Genomic DNA, 24,730 nt, shown 5'->3' on the forward strand with positions numbered 1-24,730 from the left:
CCTGAGCTTACAGTCATATACAATATTTCACACACCCAAAGCAGATATTAATCTCCCACTCCATTCCCATATTAGTCTGGATAGATTGTACTTGCTTCATGACATGAGTAGAAAACCACCACAAAGAGTGCCTGCTAAGGCTACAAAATATTGTTGTTTTCTTAGGATTTCTTAGAACCATTTGACATGGTTGCCACAAATTTATAGTTTCTTTCTTTCCCTTTCTCTCTTTCTTTCCCTGATTTTTTTTTACAATAATAGGCAGAAGTAACTGTTCTTATTCAGGAATCCACAGTAATTGTTTTTCTTTCCTTCCCACCCCCCCCCACCCCAAGAAACACATCTGAAATAATGACCCCATTTAAAGTACTCTGCTCTTTAATTTGTACCCTGTTATGTAATCCAGCAACAGAATGGAACTGATGACCACAAAATGTACCCTGTGCTCCTGGAAAATCACGAGACCTCCATGAAGCTGCAGGACACCTAACCAAGCACTGCTCCAGAGGAGAACAAACATAAGATGAGAATGTTGTTGTATGAACAGTGTCTGTGTGGGGTGGGGGGGGAGGTATAATTTAATTTTACAGTGGAAAATCCCAACCATTATTTTACAGTTTAAATACCAATAAAAACCAACTTGCTTAGAATGCAGACCAGATTGAGCTGATCTGGCTGGGACAAGAGAGGTCATCAGTAGCTGTGTGCCATCATCATCTGTTTTGCATCCACTTACTGCAGCGAGCAATGAGATTCCTAAACTCATTACCAGTAAATAAACTTCTGCTGCTGACTGAAAATATCTATAAATAAAACAAAAATACAGCTATCTGTAAAATGTATTTGCCATAAAAACAGATAAAACAAAAAGCTTAGTAAAAAATGAACAGTAAATATGCCAGCTTCCATAAAATATTATATACCACAGCTCTCTCTCTGTTCTAATCCTATTCTCTTACTCCAAAGACAGCAGTGCATTTTTTTCCATGGGGTCTTCCTTATCCCCCAAACACATCTGTCTTGAGTTTCTCTCAGATTTGTCAGGTGGATCAGTGCTCCCCAGGGCCTGCTCCATCTGAAGTATTTTAATTTGACTAAACACCTGATTTATTTTATCTCTCCGATGAGAAAGGCAGTTTGTCTTAATAGAGCCTGTCAGCCCACAGTCCCATTCACAGCAATTTACAGGCAGCCAGGGATGCTGGAAAAGAAGAGTGCTGTGATTCTGTATTTCATCCTCCTCCAGAAAGCACCTAAAAGCAGCTATTCACTGCTACTGCATGTGGCATTTTAGAACTGAATTAGCTTTTTATTCAAGTAACTACACTTGTTGTGAATAGCTTATCTGTAAAATTGCTACATTCACTACTGATTTTATTAACCTTTGGCTCTATCACAAAATGGTCTTCAGTTAGGAAAGACCTTTAAAATTGACACATTTTTCTTAGGGGCCTTTATTTCAGTGACTACAGATATAGTGAATTTGATCCATTGACTCCCTTTACCAGCAGTATTTAAAATTTTGAGTGTTGGTGGGAAGCTGATAGTGTTTAAGGACTTCTTTTTAAAATGAATATGTCTCAGTCTCATCAAAAGTTCAGAAAAAAATGAAAAGTGTTATTATTTCTAATAATACTTTGGGTATATCCCCACCTTTGTGATAATAACCTGGTTGTAGTAATATTTTAATTTGTCCCTGTGTACTTACTGTTTTACTCTTTATTTTGGATTTCACACAAATTGAGATAAAATACTCAGGCAGAAGAGAGCTAAGGCATCAAAGAGAACTTTTCAGAAATTCTGGTCATAGGTTAAGCTAACCAGGAGACAGAAAATAAAAAGTAGCTATAAATCTGCTGAAAAAGAGAGAAGAGTTCAACTTGTGGTCTAAAATTACATTTAGAAAGAATTCTGCTCGTGGAAAAAACCCTAACTTTTAAAACCAATTAGAATACTTAGAATACTACATGATTTCTGGTACATAAAGTAAGAGAAAGAGCATCACATATCTTACACTGCATTTAATAAAAATCATAAACCCCATCCTTTTATCTACTTAGATTTCTTTAAGTATTGCCAAAAAAAAAAAATTAAAAAACTAGTATCCAGTAAGCACAGCTATACAATTTAACTATAGTTCCTATATCAACCACTGGTTTGCCACCTTTTAACACTCCTGTTATCTTTCACAACCTACTCAGTCTATATACAAATGCAGCTGCATGTCAGCAAACACTGGAGGCTTCTCAATGTTAAATTTTTTAATGACCTTGTGGCAAGCTGTTCTGAGGTAGAGGCAGAGGAGCTGCTGGTAAGGGAAAAAAGAAACTGGCATAACAAAAATAGACTTCATGGCTTACATGGTGTAATTTAAACTAATCTCTCTGACACTCAGGAAGAGAAAACTAGATAAAACCACATATTCTATCAAGTGAGTAAAAGAAAAAATACTGGAGTCACAAATAAACCAAAAATGTTATAGCTATGATCCATAGCTTGCTAAAGTAGAGTTCTTAGCAGTGACACAAAATAACTGTGGGTCCTTGAATGTGTCTGAGTGTCCCAACATGTACACAAAGCAAAACACTACCAATCAGAGGTTTTTATGCCTGGTTAGTTAATGTTTGTGAAGTGCTTTGGGATCTTTGCATGGAATCTCTACACAGCTGCAAGGCATTATTGGTTCTCTTGAATTCTGTGATTAGTGTAAAACATGACAAATATCATCCTTGTTTATGCACTGCATCTAAACTAACTTTTGCTCCATGCACTTACAGGAAATACAAATTAATAAATCACAAACAATTGGTCCTGTTACGTTTCTTGAACAAACACATAGTGTGACTTTTATGAAATCAGGAGCCAGTAATGCAAGAAAGAAGCATGGACTTTGCCAGAAACTAAGTAGGGCTTTAAATCACATAACTGCAGCTCCAAAGTATCATCAGCCAAAACAGTTCAACCAACAATCAAAAATTATTTTGAATGCAGTTAAGCAATTTCAGCTTTTTTTCCTTTTTAAAAAAGCCTTTGTGACTCAATCCCTCTGTTAGATTGAAGGGGGTTTTATTATTTTATGGACATTGTTTGAAAAGAAAGCAAAACCACAATCCTAGACATAAAAGAAAGTGTATTTGATCTTAGCTTGCCAGAGATAACCTGGTTAAACCATTCTGTCTAACACTGCAGTCTGCAGCACACATCAGATGGGCTGTGATGTTTCCACTTCACAGGCTCTGTCCAGCATTTAGCATTTACCCTTTTTTGATTGGGTCACCTTCTAAATGCCACAAAATAGGGCAGCAAAAGTCAACAAAAATAAACAGGAAAAACAGAAGAAAGTAACAATCTAATGGAAGGGCTTCAGAGATAAAAGTCACTTTGTGAGGGCTGCCGGACTAAGGAGCCCCCTTGCCATTGCAACAGCATCTAATTTGAGTTCTGACTCCAGCAGCAGTTTAAAAAGCTTCCACTCTAAGGGGCCCCAAGTGTATCATAAAGATAAAGCATTTCAGTAGAAAACAGCCACAAAGACTTCTATTATCTTATCAGTCTTTGGTTACAACAGCTGAACCAATATGACGAAGTTCTGAATGACTTTTTTTTCCCCCCCTTCTTTTTATAACACTAGAATACTGGAATTTCTTTATTTCATGATCAGTTAGCAATTGTTGGTGCTCCCATATGCTACTGTCCCCTTCTTAGTCAATAAAAAGTTTTATAAATGCTCCCATTGTGCTTTGTAGCATCCCAGTGCAGAAAGCAGCACAGCAAACATGTCCAGCATGCAAAACACACCAGATAGCTTCCCTTGGGAAGGTGTAGGATCCCTCCCCTTCCTTATGCCTCAAAATGATTCTGCATTTTCAGCTTTGGGCAAGGAAATTTCACTACCATATCTCCACAGACAGAAATGGGAATTAATATTAAGAAGTACTGAAAATATTCTGTAGAGAAAAATATGTCATCTTTTGAAAAACAAAAAAGAGTTTAAATTAGTTATACTTTGTGAGACAGATAAAAATGCTTTACTGATAATCAGCAAGTTTTTCTCCTAATTCCATATATACTAAAACTCACACATTGCAGCAATTCCTTAGGTGGGAGCAATTTGAAACTCATATGATTTGCAAAACAGCAGGCTTTTAAAACAATCCTATACTTACCATGGTCCTGTCTTTTTTAGATTAGCCGAAGAATAACCAAACAGCTGAGTGAATAAGGAACCAGCTCAGCAAGGCCATGCTGACCCTTCATTGTCACTTGTCACTGTGACCACAGACAGGTAAGGGCAAGGACAGGGACCCTCCATCCCCACAGCCCCTCCCTGGCTTTGGCTGAGCTGAGCTCACAGCCAGCACTGGGCTCCTGCAGCTTGCCCTGGAGTTTGGCTCATCCCAAGGAGGAGTTTGCCCATTGTTTGGCTCATCCCAAGGAGGAGTTTGCCCTGCATTGTTTGGCTCACCCCGAGGAGGAGTTTGCCCTGGAGTTTGGCTCATCCCAAGGAAGAGTTTGCCCTGCATTGTTTGGCTCATCCCAAGGAGGAGTTTGCCCTGCATTGTTTGGCTCATCCCAAGGAGGAGTTTGCCCTGGAGTTTGGCTCATCCCAAGGAGAAGTTTGCCTGCATTGTTTGGCTCATCCCAAGGAGGAGTTTGCCCTGCATTGTTTGGCTCATCCCAAGGAGGAGTTTGCCCTGGAGTTTGGCTCATCCCAAGGAGGAATTTGCCCTGCATTGTTTGGCTCATCCCAAGGAAGAGTTTGCCCATTGTTTGGCTCACCCCGAGGAGGAGTTTGCCCTGGAGTTTGGCTCATCCCAAGGAGGAGTTTGCCCTGGAGTTTGGCTTATCCCAAGGAAGAGTTTGCCCATTGTTTGGCTCATCCCAAGGAGGAGTTTGCCCTGGAGTTTGGCTCATCCCAAGGAGAAGTTTGCCCTGCATTGTTTGGCTCATCCCAAGGAGGAGTTTGCCCATTGTTTGGCTCATCCCAAGGAGGAGTTTGCCCTGGAGTTTGGCTCATCCCAAGGAGGAGTTTGCCCTGGAGTTTGGCTTATCCCAAGGAAGAGTTTGCCCATTGTTTGGCTCATCCCAAGGAGGAGTTTGCCCATTGTTTGGCTCATCCCAAGGAGGAGTTTGCCCATTGTTTGGCTCATCCCAAGGAGGAGTTTGCCCTGCATTGTTTGGCTCATCCCAAGGAGGAGTTTGCCCATTGTTTGGCTCATCCCAAGGAGGAGTTTGCCCTGCATTGTTTGGCTCATCCCAAGGAAGAGTTTTGCCCATTGTTTGGCTCATCCCAAGGAGGAGTTTGCCCATTGTTTGGCTCATCCCAAGGAGGAGTTTGCCCATTGTTTGGCTCATCCCAAGGAGGAGTTTGCCCTGGAGTTTGGCTCTTGCCAAGGCTTTCATCCAGCTCCCACCTCCAGATCTCTCTGCCTGGCACTGAGCTGGGCAGAGATGCTCTCACAGGCACCTGGGAGTATTCAGGATCAACTGAGCCCTATCCAACCACCTAGAGTGTCCTGCTCTGGTGTTTTTTTCCCTTCTCAAAAGAATTTGATGGATTTATTCCTTCATCAAACATCACAAATCACAGAGCCCTTTATTCTGCATTAAGGGCAAGTCAGAATGGTGATCCAGCTGAATATTTCCCCTAAAGATTTGCCATCACCTGAGGCAGGCTTACCTGCCACAATATATCTAACAAATACTTGTACCTAGCTTTGCTCCTCCAAATACCTTTTTTTTCCTCACATGTTCACTGGACTTTTTGCTCTTTTTGATTTCTTAGCACTTCTCAAGTGTTTCCTGAGCAATATCTTACATTCAGAGGTTTTCTTCCTTGACTGCTTTTCACAACAGCTCCAATCAAAGTAAACCAATACATTCAAAATAAAAAAATCCTGCAGTGACTGGGCTGACAGAAGCTGCCCCCAAATTTTTCCCCAACAGCTCCACAGTTGTCAAAGGTGCTGAGCAAAGGTTTGGATTAAGTCCCTGCTCAGCTCAGGGAGCAGCACAATGAAACTTTGCACCATTTTTAGCAATGTGGTGGATCTACAGTTGAGTCTTAAAATGTAATCCACGTCAGGAATGCAGGAAAGAATGTGATATTAGCCAGAGCTCCAAACCAGTGCCCAGCAAAAAGAGAATTCCAACAAATCTCTTGGACTCTTTACTTCCTTTCACACACATGAAAAGAAGACATAAGCCTGACATAAGCCCTAGAGGACTTTTAATATGTTTAGAGATTTTGTTACTATCTCACAGATACAATTCTATTTTACTGTTGTCTTCTATTTCATAAAATAAATAAAACCCACTTGAGCTAATTTCTTAGAATTTCTCTCAAATCCAAAAGAACTTGTAAATTTACACTCTAAATGATATTAAAAGTACACACTTAAATGTTAATTCATACATGTGCACATGGAGGGAATATAATGATTTTTTAAATCAGTTATTTGCAGGGTTTTTCAGCAGCAAGTGGAAATTTGGTTGTAAATGGTTTAGTGCTTTCAGTAGATTTAGAAAAGCTTCATATAGACTCAATATGAGCTGTTCAGAGACTATGTAGGAAAAAATGTGATATTGCTGGATATAAACAGAGAAATGCATATTATACATTTCAACTAAAAACTCATATCAAACCTGTTCCCATTGAGTTAGAATATAATGATATTGCAGAGGCCACAGGCTATGAGTAATCTGTACAGTGATACAAACACTTAAATATGAGATAAAGAGAAAAATGAGTAATTTTGGTTTTTTAACTGAGTAAACAGAACGCCAGGGCATAGCACATAAAAAAAATTTAATGTGGTGGTGTTATATAGAGAGCAAAATTCACATTATTAATATTATTTGATTCTAATACTCAATTCCAATGCTTTTAAAATAAAAAAAAAAAATACAATAAATGAAAGTAAAGATGTTTCGTCCATTTAAGGCACTCACTCAGGACTTGAAAACTGAAAAAATATCCTGACCTTCAGTTTCAGATTTTTTCATTTTAATACAGATGGCAGCACTTCCCTAGATCATGGAAGGGGAAAGGGAGAAGGATGTTATGCTGAGGATGGCAATAGATTACAAACTATTTGTGGGCCACATAACAGAGAGAAATAGTATATTAAAAAACAAGATAAAAGAGGTATTGAAACAAAAAAAAAAAAAAAGAAAAAGAAAATAAACAAAATCTATCCATCTTTTACTTATACCCAGAATCCACACTGACACATCAGGAACTGTGCTAATAAGAATAGCAAAAATATTTAAATGCCAAAGTAGGAATAAATTTCAGCCTCAGAACCATCTTCTGTGCAAACATCCCACCTGGATGATGTTTAGCAGCTTTGCTTGTGGACATTAATATCTTAAGTGAAAAAGCACAAGATCAGTTTTGTTTTCCCTATCAGAACACACATTAAGCACAAGCAAAAATAGCAGATCAAAATAATGTCTTCCTCAAGAAGACAAGAGTCATAAACATGGTTTAAAAGTTAAATCCTTTCATTTTCTCATTTGCAAGAGCTGTAAAATTAACTTTATCCCAATAGTCCTGCAAGGATTTAAGTTGTAGCAAAACAGGGGAAGTCTCATAGAGAAATGGAGATATCCAAAGCTTTTCCTTCTGATAATGGGACACAATTATTAAATATCACCAAAATCAAGCCCCACAGTAATTATGATGTTCACAAGGCTTGTTGCTTCTTCATTACACTGGAATTATCAACTCAGCAGGTCTGATTCTCTCCTGTAGATTATCTCCACATTCATGCAGATCAAAACCTTCAATAGAAGCACTCAGTATTTACAATGGCATGAGAGCTGATCCCCATGTTCCCACAAACAATAAGGGAAGCCAGTTTCTCACCTTCCCTATTATTTTATCTCTGAAACTGGGATACTTTCATTAGCTTTGGCTGAATTTTGTAATTATCAAAGGACCAATAGCAGACTTGTCAAATAGAAGTTAAAAAACCTCACCTCAGTTTCTAGAAAGCTCACTGTATTAGGCATGTGGAAACATCACTAAAGTCCCAGGTTTAGGTCTGAGACTGCCTTTTCCTGACAGAATCATTTGGCATTAAAAACTGTGTACTTAGTGTTAGATATTTTAAATGCACTTTCTTATTAAATCTTCTCCATGAGCTGTTTACAGTTTAATGTGAAACTTCAGGTGTAAAGCTGAGAATGAAGTGCTCACATAGAGAAATACTGCCTAACCCTTTTTACCAGCTTCCAAGGAATTCCAACACAATAACATTTTTTTTCCTAAACATTATCTTGTTTTCTGGATATTTTTTTCAATTTTCATTTTTCTCTTCTGATTGCTAACATTTGCTGAATTAAGTTGTGCTGCACTAGTAGTCTCACTCCAACCTCATTAAATTAAGCAATGTTCTACAAATTTGAATTCAATAGAAAATCCCTAACTTTCATTTCCAAGAAAGAAGAAAAATATTTTATTTCTAATATTTTCAGCTGTGCCTTGATGGGAAAGATTGAATATGTGACTGCTAACCCATTTCTAATATTCATATAAAACACTGCAATAAAATGTGTGGTAAGATAATTTTTGTGACATCCTCTTTTAGATGTGAAATGAGTTTTTCTTGATTTTCTTTTGCTTATATACAATCATAGGTAGTGTATTCTTTGGAATTACAGTGTTGAGAGTCACAATTGATGATAATCTGGAACAAGTAGGACCTTATCAAGTAATACAAAAAGATTGGGAGTTTGCTGAAGAAAGAAATTTAGATGGAGAATTCAGGACTGATTTTGAAATTGCTCCATTTCATTGATTGTTCTGTCCCAACAACACACAGATGGACAAAAGTAATTTTGTTTCCATATTCAATTTAAACTTTAACAAGTGATTTCTGTGTGCTAATAATCTTATTTTTTCATTTTGTAAACATGATAGAATTTCAAAACCTATACAATTCTTCATTCTTTTAATACTAGTATTTCTTCCCATGCAAGTGCAAAAAAAGCACTTATTTAGAAGGAAGAACTCTCCAATTAAAACTTGTCTCTTCCATCACAGGAATAAAGTGAATATCTGTGCTATCTAATCCTCTTCTGGAAAGAGAATTCATGTATATGTACATGAATAAAAGTGGCTGGAAGGAAGCTGAGTTTAGAAGAAGTTACTTAATGTCTCTTTTGATGAGTACAGTTTATATGAATTAGATGACACTAATTCCTTTACCTAACAGGAGCTGGTTACTTGTGATTTCTGCAGCTGATTATTTGGCTTTCATTAAAAAATATTCATGATGTAAAAGAAGCTTTTGTTTGGCCTTTTTCAGTCTTCTCCATTGTCTAAACTATGGATTAATAATGAAAAGTTAAAAAAAGAATTATATGCTTTAACTGAGCTTTAAATTTTAAAGAGCAATCCACAGAAAAGGAGGACTTTTTTTTTTTCCTGCTCTTTGCCACAATATTCTCAGAAATAACGTGATTCCTCTCTTTGAATAGCAAGGAACACTTCACACTTTAATGCCTACAAATGCATCCATAGGGTGGTGGCAGGAAAAGGGGACAGCAGAACTCCGTGCAGCTGTTGTGTGTAATTCTGCAGCTGGACACGTGTGAATCAGGTGAAAAACCCCACATCTCCTCCCTGTGCCTTCCTGTGGGGATAATCCAGCTTTAGGGAGCTCAGTGCAGGGCAGCTGACCCACCTGTGTGCCAGACTATGAGAACAAGGACAGGAATTAGCACTTTTCTCTGTGGGTGCAAGAAGGGTAGAGAGCTTTTCCATAGGTGCTGCTGCAGCTTCTCTATTAAAAGGCTAATTGATTCACATATTAGGGTTCATCATTTGGGCTCATTTACCATAAAGGTGACACACCAGAACACCCCAGGAACCTTACCTCTTTTCCTATACTGAAAATTGTAACCCAAATGCATTTCTTCTGCTGCATCCAGAATGCACAATATTCACAGGAGAGGAGATGTGCCCCTGTGAAATGTACTCTGACTTCTGATGTCTTGCAGTTACTTTTTATATCTTGTTAAATAAGTTACTTCCATGAGTTCTTAGTTAGTAATTATTAGCTACACAACTCAGAAATGTCTAAATATAAATATGAGGAGTATTAGTACTGCAAGATTTATATACTTTAAATATAAATTTTAATTTTGATCTTAATTACATGTTCATCTTTCATGTCTTACAAATACAAACAAGTATATCAATGAAAAACTTATATTTGCCTCTGAAGATTTTTATTGCCTCTGGTGATAAGTAATGAAGAAGCAAAGTTTATTGCAAAACAAGGACATTAGCATAGCCTGTCTATCACAGAAGCTCTAAAGAAGAAACTTCCTACCTCATCTGAGAAGAGACAATTTAGTCAAAAGCCTTTGATATGTATGGAAAAGCAACAACATTTTATACATTTAGAATGTGCCCAGAGAAGTGAGTTGAAGGATTTACACTCATTTCACTGGGCTTTGAAAGAGGTCCATTGATATGTTCATTAATAATGGCATTAGGTAGCAGCCTCAGGCTTGTAAATCTGAATATTATTTTAAATTTTGTTCATAATCAAGGAGTTATAAACTGGAAGTGCTACTTATCTGCTGCACACAACCTAACAATCTGTAAAAACAATTCAGCAGAGCATATTAACTCTACAAATAAGAGTTATCATGTGTATTTTGAAATAACCACAACATCACTGAAAGGGAATGAGAAACAAAAACCAAACAAGCAAACTATGCTCTTGTTCCCTAAAGGTTTATTTTATAAATAAATAATTAAATTAAATAATGCAATCCAGAGCAAATTAGAAATCCATGACCAGTTTGTTGTGCTGCTGTAAAATACACTACAAAATTATCAGGCAAGTTTTCTAACTAGAGAAAAACCTTCTAAATCCCATTAACCAGAGCATAAAGGGGGTGGCCTACATTTGCAGCCTGAAGTTCCAAGAGTGTTCTGGAATAATTATACTCTAACCACAAGCATGAGTGTGTTTAGCCAGATGGTTCTCAGAAGCAACTAAAAGTGCAGTCAGAACTTTTCTTAATTCAATTTATTTGTATACTTAGTTGATCACAAACCAAAATATTTAACATAGCCCTTTGCTACAGAGGCTTTGGTAATTAAGTTCTTCACAGTCCCAACCCAGAGTGGTTTTTGTGTTTCATAGGTATTCTAGCACTGAAACAGGATCACTCAGAAAGAAAACTTGAACATTGCCTGCCTGCTCAAAAGTCTTAATATAATCCAATATTCAAGGGCATGAATTTAGCAAAACTTTAAGCACAGTGTTTCAATGATTCACAATCAAACTTGAAGCCCTGTAGGAAACACACCAAAAGGTTTGGAATTCTGCTATAACAGCATTCTAATTTAATATATTATAGACAGACCCAGGATATATTAAAGAAATCAGGATCCTCTAATTGTTTCTCCTTAAGACAACTTAATACTGTCCAGGCTGCATTTTCATTATTTTATTTCTACAGCAACCACAATTGCAGCATTATTTTTTCCTCCCAAACGAGATACTCAAACAAAAAACTCAAAGAAGCAGAAGCAGAGAAAACAGATTCTCAAAACCAATTGAGACCACTCTCAACTGGTTTGGAAAGTTAATCATCTTCTTTTTAAGTATATGATTTTTAAAAAATAAGTTTTGTCTGGAAGAACACACCTATTGTAACTTCATGCAATGCTTCTGGCATTTTCTCAGAAGTTACTCCAGGGTAACTGTGATGCTGAAATAATGTCAACTTAAAAGAAGGCTAATTGTGACTGCAAAATAATTTTGAACTTAAGAAATTTATTTTGTGGTTATTTCCTTTCTATGAATTTTAAATAAATTTTAAATCAAAATTTCAATCTCTTTGCACCTGCAAAGATTTCAGGTACTTTTTCCAAGGGATTTCTCAGATTTTGGTGCCTCTGGGCCAGGTTTTTTAAGAGTTTTAGTCTTCTTACTATTGCAAATATCCCTATGGTCATGTTTCAAAAACGTTTGAAGCATCTAAGACTCATAACATCTTAAACTATACTGAAAAATGAGATAAATGTGTAAATCACATAATATTATATTATATCTTAAAACTTTCAATTAATTTGATCCTGATGTAGTTATTTCCATAACTTATACTGCAGGCATGGAATATCTTTCTAAACAATTCTGCTGGCTCAAATCTTATATAGGTTCAAAGGCAGAGTGGACAGGTATTTGGGAAAGGGAAATCTATTTGACTGATTCAAAATACACAAACCCTACCAGGATCTGGAAATCCCTGGAAATAAGTCAGAAGTAGAGATAATACTAGTGCAAAAGTAAATTTTTTTCCCTCTTCTTCCTCATTCCTGTGCCTGCATTTATGATTATTTCTGAAACCAAATGGGTATTTTGTTTTCCCCTTTATGCCAAAGATATCCTTTCTACTTTTTTTCTCTGAGTTCTTTTGTAGCAACTTTAGCCTTTCAAACACAGTACTGGATGACTTTTTTACTAAGACTTGTTTTCCCTCTGTGAAATTTCATATCTATGGGTTGGCCAACTGTCTTTCCTTAACACTGAAGTAGTTTCATTTTCTTTTTTGTTGTCCAACACCAACTAGTGGACATCAGAACCTGGATCTATGTGATGGTCTGTACACCTTGGGCTTAGGGCTGACAGGTTTTGGTCAAAGCCTAAAACTGCTCACTTTGTTTCACATAGGTAATAAACTTAGCACAAAACACTTTTTAACCACATCCTTACAGTAACTTCTGAAGTACAACCATCAATATATTTTGCTGTTTCAGGGTATTAAAATAAAGATAAATATGAATAGAAATATTGTTGAAGGATTGCTGGAGGACTTGGGATATTTAGGTATCCCTTTCTAGAACTCAGTAGCACTTTAGTAACTTCCAAGTGGCATGGACTGCATTCACTTACAAATTTTCAATTTCCTCCTTAGAGCATTACCTCGACATAGAAAATATAAGAAAAGACATAGAAGAGATAAAGTTTTTCTGCTCTAGAGTACATTAAATATCCTGCATTTAGGGGACATCAGCAGCCTGCAGTAAAGTGAAGCCTACAGCTTCAGTTCTATCACGGATTCAACATATATAGGCAGAACTCTGCATAGGACAACCAAGAGAATGAATGGATACAAGGGAACACATTTAAATGCATTTATAGGGCAGCACTCTCACACACTCTCTCACATTTCTTTCCCCAGGCCAAAAAAAAAATAGTCAAGAACTCATTACTGCTTTAGTTATTAATATAGTTTAGGAAGGAGTAACCCTCAGTTGCTTAACCAACTTGGCAACTCTACACCTGCTATGACATAGCTAACACTGACAAAAAAATAGCAGTACTAAGCCTCTAGGAGCATGAATAGGTACAGATGGGAAAAGCATTACCTAGTTTAGCAACTAACCTTCTAGTTCTCACAGTGTCTTTTAACCATTTCCTATCTTCTAGCTGTCAATCAAGGACATTAAACAAATATCTCGAATTCTTGAACCACAGAAAGTGAACTCTTAAAACTGAGCCTGTGAATGTTGTAATTTTGAACAGGAGCAACAGTGTCAGCCCTGGAAGTGGTGATGCCAGCAGGTCTGCATGATCTGATTGATAAGTGAGGAGCAGTGCTCTCCTTTAACAGATCACAGAAAGCTTGGGTTGGAAGGGACCTCAGAGATCATCCCATTCCAACCCCTCTGCCATGGGCAGGGACAATTTCCACTAGATCAGGTTGCTCAGGGCCCCACCCAGTTGTGCTGTAAGTGTTAGAGTGAGCCTTTTGGAAGAACAATTTTGTCCTTTGTGAAGACTATTTCATTAAAATAAGTTAAAAACCATTCATTTTCAAAACATCAAGCTTCAGTTTTCCCTCACTTCCAAACCTGAACTTTATATTACTTTCTATGTGTTCAATGTATTTGAATATTTTACACAGACAGAGATGTCATAATGTGAATTTTCTATGGCAGATTCAGATGATGAACAATTAACACCTATATTCTGTCATGGGTTGTTTGCTGCTGGTCACCATAGCCCTTTTCAGTAGTTGCAAATATAGTTCAAAAAAGCATTTTTCTCGGTGGTTTTGAGAACAATACACATGGAAGAGAACAGGAAGAGGGAAAGTGGGAGAAGAACTTCACCTAGTTATCAAGTTAATTGAACTTCAGCTATGTATAGAGACTGTGGTCTTTCCAGGTCAGCAGAAGAAGAATTTTCACTGTGTCCCATTCTTAGTATCAAATGTTGATATCTGTCTGGTGATGGGATATGTTGTCTGAGAGGGTGCAGAGACACAAAGTCCCTTTGTCAGTCACTGCTATCTTGAAAAGTGGCAGACCTTAACCTGATGGGATTAAGTACTTCTTTTTAGGAAAACCCTTATCCTTCAGAAGTAGGCACCCTGTCTTTGGCTGAAGTCTGAGAGGTACAAAATTACACTATATAACCCTGGGAGGGGAAGACAGCAACAACAACAAAACAGAAACAGATAGGAGAGTCATTTTAATACATCCAGAAGCAGATTCTTTACTTCTATTCTATTCTATTCTATTCTATTCTATTCTATTCTATTCTATTCTATTCTATTCTATTCTATTCTATTCTATTCTATTCTATATATTCCCTAAAAAAACATCCACAGTCATCCTGCAACTCTTGCAGAATCCCAACAATCCATAAGCAAATGTGTCTTGGCACCAGAAGAAGGGAATTAAGGTAAAACTTTCAATTAGAATCCAACAGGCACTTTACAATTCTTTAGGAATCTGGAAAAACTCAGTCACAGAACAGGTCTGCCCATTTTATTCTCTTGACCTTCCTAATAAACCTGTTCTTCTGATGTTATCAACTGAGATTTGATATCTGTAAATTTTGTCACATTTAGAACAACTTATTTGTGTAAGCCTATCTAAAATATCTACACTGACTTCTTAAATCTTGCAATCTTAGTGTCCACCTGCAATTAGAAGATTTTGGTTCAGTATCTGTACTAAGGGTGTACTCCAGCTTTCAGGGAGAACTACAATTGTCTACTAAATAGTAACATCAAAGATCAAATCCAATCATTAAATTTCAAACTACAGTGAACTATAAATAATTTTCTGATCTCAGGGGTTAGAACTGGGATCTTATGTCAACAGAATACTTAGGGGGCATATATCAATCCACAGTATTTCCAAGTCAAAACAAATGCTAAAGATCTATCTTCACACATAGTAGTGTGTTTAAAAATGCCGGAAATGTCAACCGCTTACATACTTTCATATTATCCCTAATTAATACAAATTGCATTTAATTTCACATTTAGTAAAACATATTGCTGCCCAAAATAAGGACTATAATTTTTATCAGCAATTATTATTACTGATGTATCAACACAATTATTTAAATTCAATGTATATAGAGGCAGAATCCATGCAAGCATTTACAGTTTTTGTTCCCTCTGTGTTTCTTCCCTAATTTTTGTGGCTTGGAGCTCCTCCAGATGCTGTCTCTGACTTTGTGGTTTTGTATTTGAGATCCCATCTCCTGATTCATAGCATTCCTTGATTGACAAACAGATTCAGATATGAAAACAAACAGCTACCTGTATATAACCTGTGCCTGACAGCTGCACTGCTGAGTTTCCCCTTCGTGGTGAATGTTCTGTTTCAGATTTGACCCATTTCTTGGGTCCCTGAGTTACTGTGTTTTCTAAGCTATTTGGTAACTGGTGACATATGTGATCCCCACACTGCAAACTGCACTTCAGACTCACAGGATTTTCCTCTAGTCCCTCCCTCTTCATAAACTAAATTATTTTAAAAGAACATTGGGTTTTGTATTTCCAAACTGATGTGCCTCCTAATTGAATGCAGAACACTTTCAAACTACTTTCCATTAGAGGCCCACTTTTTTTTTTTCTGATTTTAATGCACAATATAATACCTTCATTGGAAGATTAAAATTGTTTTACTAGAAGTAAAACCCATTATTATGTTCTTTTTTAGTGGTTTTGTGTTGTATAATGCAGGGTGAATTATGTAAAACACACCAAACAGGATACTCTACAAGCTGCTACTTGCATGCTGCAAACAATCACAGTTTCACTGATAGACTGGGACTTAGCATCTTAAAATTCCTGTGGAAATCAAGTGCATTTTAAGTATTGGGTTTGATTATTTAATCAGACAACTTGCATTTTGCCCTGGCTAATTTGGAAGGCTGATAATATTTTACTCATAAAGTAATTGTGCACCTGTTGTGATGGAAACCTGTTCAAACAAATCTTAATAGACATGAAGATTCATTCCCAACATGAGTGTGTTAGCCTCTCATTAGTGCTATCTATGGGGCAACAAATTTTAATTTTAATTTTTTTATTTATCGTTTTGAACAGGTCTTAGCTTAATCTTGGATAACTCTTCAAGAACATTTATGACAATATGTCTAATATTAAACTTTGTTAAAAAATATATCAATACAGACTAACGTAAATATTAGGATATGTGGGTTAAACTAACAGCAATTTAAAGAAAAAAGGATAAGAAAGACATGTTTGTAATAACATGGTTTCCATGTGAGAGCTAATGACAAAGAACTTTGATCAAGGTGCCTAATAATATTGTTATCACAGAGAGTAATATCTACAATGAATTCATATGACCAGGGCAGGCTACATCCTTCATGTATCTGTGTTTCCTCAGTTCAGACAAATTTCTACAGAAATTATTTCAATAAATCTCTCTATTTTCTTTAAAATTCATATACTGGTATTAATTGATTGATGGGACTTCATCTTTACAGTCTTTTTGAAAATTTTCTCTATTGGCAAAACAAACCAAACCAAACAAAAAAATCAAACAAAAAACGCCAAGAAAACAAGAAAAAAATTGGTTGTAATGGAAAATAAGTGAATTATTTACTTTAATCCAACATAAACATTTCAAGGAGAAAAAGAATTGCTATTAATTTACTCAACAAATAAGGGGACAGTATCATAAATGACCTGATTGGAGCAAGAGGATTGTGATTAGCCTGAAATCACTTTAATGTTGGCAGGAGGAGGTGAAAACGAGGAAAATGAGCCCAGTTTGGCTGGATTTGCCCTTTGGCAGAAAACTGTCAGGTGTCATTGGTCATATCCTAAGTGAGGTGACACAGTTAAACAAATCAAGATATCTTCAAAAAAACACTGATAATTAACCTCTTCTAAAAGTCGTTTAGAGGGGACAAGGACAGCCCTTCTTGTATTTCTTCTTCTATTCCTCATTGAGCTTAGGCTGTGTCAGGTTGCACATTTTGTTCTTGCCATTATCAGTTGCAGGGGAGCAGGGGAGCTCCTTAATGTGCTCCTCCTTCATTTTTTTCAATACTGATGCTGTGTGCCTTGAGTCTTGCAGATGACATTTCTGACTCTCCTCACAGTTTGTTAAGTTCCCAGTAAGGTATTTTTACATATCTCTTAAGGAAAAAAAAAAAAAGAAGAAGAAACTATGGTATCATCAGGACATCCTGATTACCACAAAATATCCACACATCAAGATTCCACTTCAAGACACAGCTTCCCATTCAGAAATGGGGTTTAAAAGGATCACCACAAAGGTTCTTGTTATTCAGTGCCAAAGTTTGATGTAGCTCAGAAAGTGATATTGATTTAATGCAAGAGGTTTCTTTCCCAACTAACTGCAGAGAAGGCTGAGGAGAGTAACCAAAGTGCAGAAAAGCTTTAATATAAAGAATAAATATATTGTTACTTTTCAACCTGAGACAGAGTGTAGTGAAACAGAGGACAGTTCATTCTAAGAATGTCCATTCCAAGACCTAGGGGACACCTGCAAGGTACTGGGTGCAAATATACCATATTGCTAACTGCTGAGCTTATCCCCACAGACTCTGCAGCTGCCTGTTAAAGGGTCCAAAAGTGATTGGACACGTTCAGTGAAGATAATTCTATCAAGGGTCATTAAACCCAAATTACCACCTCTGAATCGAGCAACCCATTGATCATATTTTGTGGGAAATTGGAAGAGCATACTGAGGAAATATTAGTGTTTGTTTGCCCTTTCCTTACACCCTTCCACAGGTTGAAGAGTGCCCAGGGACAGAATGTTACAGGACATTGTGTTCTGGATATGGCACTTCAAGTTCCCTGAACATGAAACACCAATAACAAAAGGCTGATGAAAGTACATGTGGAGGTTTCCACAACATCCAAATTGACCAGAAAATGCTGGTCCTTTCTGTGCTGTGTCTATCTGTATTTCTCTAGATAAATGCTGACATTCATCAATTTGTTAGAATTGTAAATCTACAGCAACAAAAAGACAAAATCCCTGAAGCATGATGAAATACAAGAAATTGAGCTTCCACTTTTGTTTTAACAGTGCAAATGTATATCTACACTTCATTTTCCATAAGAGGTTGTATATTAGTCATCACTAGGAGTTTTATTTTACTGAAGGTAAGAAACTTCATTGGCAACTAGGACTGGAGTCAAAAGAAAATTTGCCACTGACATCCACTTTCAGAGGAGAAGGTTCTAAGTTCCAAGCAGTGATACATTCTTCATCATAGAAGCATTTCTACTGCACTTAAAGGCCCTGTATTTATTGCAGAAAGCAATGACTGATATACTGAAAATCTATATATATATATATATATACACCACCAGAACAACCTCCCAACAGAGGAAAATGGCAAATTTTTGTGGAAAAAGTGGAGAAAACTGACTTGTGAGTTTTAGTTTATAGGCACTCTCTTTTCTGCTTAAAAAAAAAAAAATTAGATGGTAGTTGAAAATAAACACATTTTAATACTGTACATTTTCTTGTCACTAATTGTAAAAATAAAAAATGGATCACATTCAAGAAGGCAGTCTGTTCTAATGTGCAAAAGAAATGTATTGCTGTTTTAGTTCCTTATTATTAGCATCATTATCCATCTTGTTGCTTTTTCCCATGAACAGTTGATACTATTTCTTACTACATTATTTGGGACATATTTCAAAAAACCCAGAATATAAGTGGGCTGTCATATTTATTTCAGTCTAGTACAGAGTTCATACCTTGACCTCTGAATAGTTAAGCTTAGAAATATACACTGATAAGGTAAAAAACATATAGATTTCTGTGATTGTGGTAAGCAAAAAAAAAGCATTGTGTGTCTGGAACTAAATGGCATGCATCCTGCTTGATGTTTTTTATAAAATATATTCAACAATATGGAAAACTTGATTTATGTGAAAGGTTGATTACAGTGTAATTTATAGTTCTGGAGTTTTAAGAACTAGAAATGGTAATAGTCATTAACTTTCAACATTAGAAGTAGGCATGATTGTGAGAGGTGGCACTGAAATACAACCCTCTCACAAAAGACTAGAGCAACAAAAATGTTTGGCTTTTTGTAATGTGATAAACACACTTTCAATCCTGCCAAGATTATATGTACATAATTTAAACACTAGCACTATGTACAATGAGCAGTCCAATCTCTTCCACAGAACTACTCTCCCTCTCTGTACAGCTGGGGGTATGTATGTTTAAATCCAGACTCTGAAGAAACATATTTCAATTTAAAGAAAAAAAAAAAAAAAAAGAAAAAAAAAAGCCGAGAAGAAAATAGATAATATAGCAGAATGTGTTTCATACTGATGGTTACTCTAATTGTGCTGGTGTCTTGACCATAACAAATAGACACAATGGGGCTTGGTAAGCTTAACCAAAATATTTTTCTTTTTGGAATTCATTACCTTCTTCAAGCAAATTTGACTAAAGGGCATGCAAACATTAACTGTTGGAAGTGCTTATGAAATATTCAGGCATTCAAATGTCTTAATTTGGAAGGTCAGGTTAGACCTGGAAGCACAGCCCTTGTACCATGTTACACAAAGTGCTAGTGGCTGGAGTAATGGCAAAACAAAAGTACTGCTCTGATCTGGAGAGCTGCAACACAAAGCTAAATATATCACTTCATGCATCATGGCAATAAATTCATTATGAAAAACCTTTACAGCCTGTGGTATATTCCTAATCAGGACCAATTTCTTGAGGATTTGGGTGTAGGGGTTCTGGACTGTGCTGTTTAGTTGAATGTTTTCATTGGTTTCACTAATTGGAACCAGTTGATTCTTTTTCCTGTGTATTGATTTTTTAAATCCTAGCAGTTAACAATGATTCTAATGTATCATAACACTTTAGACCTTAATCATATAGTGGGGCTTCTGCTTGTAGCTTTTGTTTGAGTTTTAATTAAGAAGACCTTGTGTCTCAAAGCCTGAGCTGGGTTTTTAATTGCTAGTATGTATATCACACAGACTTCAAAAGAAATAAAATATGTTTATAACAGAGAGCACAAAGGGGAGCTTTGAAATGTCTATAGCCATACAAAGTGACATAATTAAAAACCTCTGAGTGCCTCTGTGATATAAGACTTATATATATTTATTTATACATATTTATGAGGCAGACTGTTATATACCCTTAGACTTCATGAGAAAGAATTTTCAGCAATTATACTGAAAAATAATTACTAGAAATTCAGACTACGGTGTTGATCAGGGCTAAAGGAAAATAGATTTATTTTCCTCAAAATGGACTTCACATTTGATATAGTGAAGCAAGGAACACCTGAAAGCTCATCTGTGAAAACAAATTCTATAAAATAGAAGCAAAACTAACATTTTAAAATGTTTTGTAAATCATGCATGTTTTTAAAAAAATTAATTCACTGTAAAAACCACAACTTTCTCAAGGATTCATTCATGCACAACTCTTTCCAAGACTATTCCAGAAATGGAGAGTGTTAAATTACTGGATTCAAACAGTTGTGCCTCAATGTCCTTTTCCAGTCATAAATACACACAAAAAATGCTCCTGGAAAACACCTCCTCATGTCTCTCCTGTTCTCTTACCAGGGACAAATATCCTTTCCAAAATTGCTTGTGGATATCTTACAAGACTATCAGGTGGGTGAAGTTGCTTCATTATACTAAATTCACCTTTCCCTAGGAAACAGGAATGTTGCTTCCCACCTACCCAAACATTTTGAGGCCATTAAATGCACACATGCCACACAAAACAGGGGGTTTAGACTCTTGCAAATATAAAAGGAGACGGGATAAGCACGGGGAGCATAATGGAAACAGCCTCCTGTGCTGGATAAAGCCATGGACATCAATCACTCACCTCCCCAAAATAGAGTCTACTGTACAAAGACAGCATGTGACATTCCAGTCACAATGCCCATAAATACAGAGTCCAGTTGTGAACAGCACGGATGGAAGGCAGAGACTAACCTGCAGCACAGTGCTGCTGACCCAGGAGTCACTGCTAGACCAAGTCTGACCCTTCCACGATAACATCATTGCTTAAGTTACTCAGAGACTGACCTTTCTTATTTGATCTTCAAAGACTCTGCATGCTGAGAAAGACCATTGCAGGCTATTTCAGTAGGACAAGTGCCTGATGCATGCAAGACCGTGCTATTCCAGAGATTTATATTTGGAACAGAAAGAGAAAACTTAAAACAGACTCTGTATAGTGATAAATGATGCTACTCTGCCTAGCTGTGGCTGCTGCAGAAAAGCTAGATAACCAAGCAACAGAAATGCATGCAGTGAGGGAGGGTAAGGACAGAGCTCTGAGCACCCAAATATCTGGGAATCAAGAAAAGAGCCCTGCCCCACTTTGTTTATTCAAATATGTAATAGCAACAATTAGAATGAAAAGTATTTCCTGATCCTAATTTTTATACAAAAGAAACCAAATACTGCAAAAGCCAGATGTAAGCCTAACAAATTGCTTGTATACCTTAAATAAATCTATTTGCATGCACACTCTGGCAAATAGCATGCAATCTAATGATTTGCACAGACAGCTCAGGGTGGTTTTTTTTTTTCCAGGTGAGCAAGGCATTTAACTCAGGTCAACTGCCTCAGAGACCTTTGAAAATTTGACCTATGTGTTTCATTTATAAACATATCAAATGAACAAGCAGGCTTATTTAACCACTGGAATTTGGCTACAAAGCATTCTGCCAGATTCTCCTCAGTTTCATGCAACCTCCCTGAAGTCAATGGCTTGTTTGGCTGGAATTCAAGGAAGAATCTGGACCATTATCAATAACTGAAATCCTAATAAAGAAACTCAGAAAAAGCAATTTTACAAGTGAAGCACACTATGCAAGAGTAATTGTGAACAGGAACAATCCCACACTGAGAAAAAATGAATTATTCACTGTTTGTTACTTTTGTATTGGCCTCTATTGTCTGAATTAATAGATATAGTTTATAATTATATCTTGATTAACACTATTGTGTTCTAAATATAGAAGGTAAAGCAAGAAAATACCGTTTTTATTTGTTTCTCTCAGCCAATTATCTTTTCTTCTTGTCTGTGTGCTTCCCAAACATGAATAGAAACAGTTTGTGTCAGTGGTACATTTTTTTTTTCCTGCTTTCATCCTTTTTTCTGGCACTGATTCTTAGTGACTGCCTTCCCACAACCAAGATGCTAGTCTTTCACTGAAGGGGGAGGGCTGTGGCTGTGCAGACACAGAGGAAGAATATGTGCTCAGGTTATCCTTAGTGAGAACAACGCCTTCTCTCTAAAATAAACAACTCCCAGTAACAGTCAGTGCAAAGAGCAGCTCCTCACAGGACCACACCTTCCTTTCTTATAATCAGGATTTCTTTTTTTCCCTAATGAACTCATTTATTTATTTTTACCACATCACTTCATGTCTTTAAGTTAGGCTTTTGGCAATATGAACAGAAATTCTGCACAAGAGCGATTCAATAAAATTATTTAGAATCTAATGGAAATTAAGGGAAAATATTTTTGACCTCCCAAAGACAACAGGCTTTCAAATGTAGTTCCTTGAGATCCCAGAATGCCCTGCCAGCTACCTTGATGGAAATTCAATCATCACTATGAAAATGAGCTTCATTATTGTGGAATCTACCACCTTGAACAATGAAAGGATTTATTTTAAAATATGCTTCCCCTACTTTGTTTTGTTTCCTTCATGTAATCAAGCTTTCATGCTGCCATGTACTAGATTGTTTTTTATTTGGTTTGTTTTTTTTTTTTTTTTTTTTTGTCCTTCCTGAGCTGATTTAAAGTACACAAATGCTAATAGGAGTTAATAGCAGACTCTTGGGTTAATAGTGGTTTTGTTGGCTCAGAGGTAAGCAGCCTGCAGACAGTGGTTAGGCCATGGGTTTGGGAGCCCAAAGGAAAGGAAGGACTCCCACTTCAGACCTGTTCCTTCTCCAGCTATGTAACCCTGCACCTAGTTTTCTTCTACTATAAAACCATACTAATGCCTTTGTCAAGAGGTTTCAAGTGTAGAGCACAACATAACTGCAACCATTACTTGTCCTCCATGTTGATTCTATTTTTAAAAAATTAAATGCAGCTGCAGTAGCAAAGATTCAGCATCTCATCTTGCTGGAAGCCAACAAGCAGCATGGATGAATATTGCAGATATTGTGACAACTTAAGGACAGGTTACACAGGAAACAGGATGTGGAAAATAACTGGGGGACTAGCAACACATAAATGTGCTGAGCCTAATCTGATGGCCCTTTTTATACAGCTAACAGGCTATTTCCCTGGAAAAGGTGGTAGAGAATTGTTCCAAATGTGAGTGAGAGTGCTTTGCAGGTAGATGAGAAAAGGATGAGAGGCAAGGACTCTACCCACTCGCTCTGCAGAGAACATACATGCTAAGAAAATAAGAGGAGCAACGTAAATCCAGAGAAACAAACCTTCCTTTTTCAATAAATGAGAAGCCATTAGAAAGCATTTTGTGCCATATAAAAGAATAAAGAACATTATTCTGCATTGTTAGTGATGGCACCTCTTTTAAATTTGATTCGCTAATAGCATTCAAGTAGTTTCTATTTAAAGACTAAGTAGCTATATTTTGCAATTAATAGACAATAATAATTCAACTAGCATTCAATGTTTTCCACACTATTAAGAGACAATATGGCTTTAAATAGATTGTGATTTCAAGACAATTTTGGGGGGATTTTATTGCAGTCAATTTTAACATGTTCCTGCAAAATTTTATGCTATGTTTCTGTCACTGACATTACTGTGGGATTTCTTACCTGCCTAACATATATGGATTGTCATAATTCTACCAGAAAAATCAGGAGAATCCAACAGATTTTTAGTCCTGAAGGAACCAATTATAACTTACTTATTAAAAAAAGCCAATCTTTCATCTACTTGTATAATAAAATGTGAAAAAAAAATTGAACTATCCTGAATTTCCCCGGTGTAAATTTAAATCCCTAAGCATCAATTTTCATCAAATAGAATACCTTATTTTTTTTACATTAAAGAATTTTACAGAAAGCATTTATTAATATTATGAACATGGCTCTTTGTTTCCACACCTTTTTAGTTGCAGTTTAACAAAATTGTACAAATGAAAATAAATAAATCTTGGGTACTTTGTATACTCCTCAAGCATGTGGAGTTATGACCTCTTCTTACAGCACCAAAAAAAGCACATGTTAAATTTGTTGCTTAATCAATAACACTGAATTTCTTCTTACTAAGAAAATGCATGGAAGAATTGATGGGTGGGAAAAAACACTTCAAGTTTTCTAGTTAATACTTAATTGTCAAGAGAATTCTACTTTTCCTAGCATGCTGGCTCAAGAAACAAGGAGAATACAGGAAATTATTGCCCACAAATACAACAAATTTGCACTGTTTTCAGTAAGCCCC

At 36.5% G+C, this 24,730-nt stretch overlaps 1 protein-coding gene across 8 annotated transcripts in view; it reads right to left on the reverse strand.

Annotated features, from left to right (window-relative positions):
• Window positions 1-24,730, reverse strand: part of SOX6 (SRY-box transcription factor 6) — a 360,677-nt gene that overhangs the window by 142,062 nt on the left and 193,885 nt on the right. The window lies entirely within an intron of this gene.

This window comes from Oenanthe melanoleuca, chromosome 5, assembly GCF_029582105.1.
Source record: "Oenanthe melanoleuca isolate GR-GAL-2019-014 chromosome 5, OMel1.0, whole genome shotgun sequence".
Lineage (NCBI taxonomy): Eukaryota > Metazoa > Chordata > Aves > Passeriformes > Muscicapidae > Oenanthe > Oenanthe melanoleuca.